A 3,522-nucleotide genomic window follows, 5' to 3' on the forward strand; every position below is an offset into this window, starting at 1 on the left:
GAGAGCATGGAGTTCCAGCAGGAAACTCAAGCTGCCATACAGAATCTGAGTGATCAGATCAGGCAGATGGCCACTCTTGTACCTGAGGAGACTGATGAAAATTTTGGGGACCGGGCAGAAGTAAGCAGTAATCCTGAACCAGGTAGACCACCTTCATCCTCCACTACTTTACCAATCTTCAAGGAAGTGGAGGTAAGCATACCGCAAATTGATTATTCTGTTGACTGTGTTATTAAAGATTATGCTGATGATAGGTATGCTTGTAATCATATTGTTGCTGAGCATGTTTTTAATTCTCCCTCTGAACATGAATCTGAGCCTGTTAAAGATATTATTTCTACATTTGAAACCGATTCATGTTATGAGGATTTATCTGAGGTTCAGCCTATTACACTAGAATTGGGTGTCATACCCCTGCATGAAATTTCTGCGGAACCACATTGCACTAACCATGTTGCAGGAGGTACGTATAAATTTGATCAACATACACCCACAGTGGAAAACAAAGGTGCTGACACTGACAGTTCAAAGATCAACAAGCACCTACTGAATCCGCTCAGTAACAATATTTGCTGCTTAGATCCGGCGGTGGAGGACATTTCACTGCTTGATCAAATCTGGAGGATGAAGCAGTTCGTCCTCAAAACTTCCTTGCTGGATTCTGAAGACATCTCCCTGAAAGTCCAAAATTGGCAGCTTCCACCATAACCTGCGGGAGTTTGCATTTTCTTTCTCTCCCTTTTTCCTTACTTTTATTGCACTTGTCCATAATATGTTTCCTGTTTTGATTGCTGATGTATGCTTAGAACACATTGAGGACAATGTGTAGTTTAAGTGTGGTCTATTGGGAGAGATTCTGAATTTTATTTGTTTTGTGTGTGAAATTTTTTTGTTTTTGAGTGTTAAATTTTTTCTGTTTTAAGTTGTTTTAAGTTATTTTTAGTGTGTTTTGTGTGCAATAAATTTTACATTTTTCTCTTGATTTCTGGATGATGTCTAAGTTGTAGATTTTTCCTTCACTTACTTAATACTTATGGTTTGAAATCCTTGCTTTTCTCTGCTTGGAAGATGATTATAAATGTTTAAGAGGTTGATTTTATTGTGACGAACACCCTGTGTGAGATTTGAGCCACTTAATGTTCTTTCTTGTGTGTGATATGTCTCTTGATTGCTTGCACATATGCCTTGGCTTGATTCTTTTTGATAATTCTTGATGGATATGCATGTTTAGAAATGATAAAGGCATTTTATTTCTTGAGCCTCTTTAGCCAAATAAGCCTACCTTGTTATTATCCTTTGATACCCCTTTTGAGCCTATACTGTATCCATTTCTTTGTGTTAAAGCTCATACACTGATCCTAAGTGAAAAACAAATGATTACCTAAACCTTAGGGAAGTCTGGAGCTATAGAAGTGTTTTGTGAATAAGTGTGGTCTCCTTGGGAATTGTGATGAATTGGCTAGTTGGTTCCTCATCATGTTCTTAAAATATAAATTATATCCTGTTGTGTGATAGAGAGAGAAAAGGAAACAGACAGGATGAAAAAAAAATTGAAATTGATGAGAAAAAGAGAGCAAAATGAAAAACAATTTTGAGAACAATGGAGTCAAGAAGAGGATTGAATTAGAGGTTTGGGTGAGATTTCACTGTGTTTACACTTTTTCCCCATTGCTCCTCTATTTCTTCTGAGCTGTAGCTACTTATCTATATTTTATCCTCCCCTGTCCTTGGCCCCATTACAACCCAGTAAAGACCTTTAGATCTGAACATGCATATGTTTTAAGTGTTGATATTAGAAACTTCCCAAGTCTACTTGTGTTTGTTTTCTTGAGTACATCGAGTTGAATTTATTTACCCTTGACACTTGAGAGAAACACTGTGAGTGCATCTGTAAGGTTTTGTTATTTTTAAATCACCTCTTAAGCTGATTGATTATTTTTCCGTGTATTGAATTGCTTGGAAGATTTCTGTAAGTATCTGCTTTATTTGATTTTGTGTCGGATATTTTCTACTTCTTTTATCTGTCTAGAATTCTTGAGAACTGTGTAAATTTGGTTTATTTTTCTCGTGAGTTTTTATTTTTCTGTATGCTGCATTTTGTGTCACCATCCCTAAAAGTCCTTTGAACCATTCCCTGATTTGCGTCTTAATTTTGCCCAGGAGTGCAAAAGACTAAGTGTGGTCTATTTTGATGAATCAATATTTTCTTCACTTCACTTAGTTTATTTTAATAGAATTAATCAGGGAATTGTGCTAAAATGTCTGATATTTTCCTCTTTTCACTAATTGTGATTAAATTGACCAGTAATTCTAATTTTAATTAATTTGAATTATCTGAGATTAATTATTTACAGGAAAATTGTTGGATAATATTTTGGGACATTTGAAAAACATTCATTTGTACACGGTGTTATTTAATTGGGAGATGCTACGCTCCATTGATTTATTTCTGTGTGTTGAAGTGAAAAAAAAAAAAAGAAATGAAAATTATGTTTGGCTCATGAAGCTTAATGAAGTTTCGGTTTTATTGTTGCTAGATGCAAATTGCTCCACGCCCTCACTCATTGCTTTTGTCCAATAATTGTCCAACAATTAACAATCGAAGAAGTGACACTTGAAGTGAGTAGCTGCCACGTCTAGGACATTTTGGACATTTTGGAGCAAGGTCTCCCGTTCACATGTTGAAGTAAAAGGAATTTTATTCTACTTTCTTCTAAAAAAGCTACGTCCACTACCAACAAGTTTTATTGCAATTGCCACATTATTTAACCACATGCTGCCAATTAAAGTGGGGCCATTATTAGCTTGCAACAACAACATACGACTTCTAGTAAGTGGGAGGCCGAGAATTTGGTTTAGAATGGATGGAAAAGAGGAGGGCCACACGTCCAAGTGATTGAACATCTCACCATTCCTTGGGCTGTTACGGAAAGGGTGTGTACGGGAGATGGTGGCAAGGAGAATGAAGGTGCAGCCACCACCAAAAGAAAGCAGCGTTGGAGGGTGTATGAAGAAGCCACATGAGAAGCTTGGGGGCTGCAAAATGAAGAGAGATTCACGACCTCCACCAGCAGCTGCACCGTCCAGCCAACTTCCATTCACGGCCTGCAAATCCATGGCAACACAGAAGCATCCAGCTGGGAGGCGTGATGTCCAGCTGCACCGTCCAGCTATCTTCAAATCCATGGCAACAGGAAGCATCCGTTCCAGCAGCAGTACCGTGGCTGGAAAGTGCACACGGAAGAAGCTTCACACTCCACGGCCTGGATGGTTTCACGTCCAGCAGTCACGTTGAGAAGGGAGAAGAGTGCTGGAATGTACACAGCTGAAGAAGAAGACAAACATGGAGGGCCCTCACCCTATTTTCTCACGGGAAGGATTCTGAACAAACAGGGAGATGCTCACGGGAGGAGATTGGTGAGAGAATTGCTTATAAAATGGAGCAGCAGAGAATGAAGGGAATTAGATTTTAGTAGTAGAATTTAGAGTAGTTTAGGAACCCCTCACGGTCCCTGGAAGAGG

The sequence above is a fragment of the Vigna angularis genome, chromosome 8 (genome assembly GCF_016808095.1).
Source record: "Vigna angularis cultivar LongXiaoDou No.4 chromosome 8, ASM1680809v1, whole genome shotgun sequence".
Classification (NCBI taxonomy): Eukaryota; Viridiplantae; Streptophyta; class Magnoliopsida; order Fabales; family Fabaceae; genus Vigna; species Vigna angularis.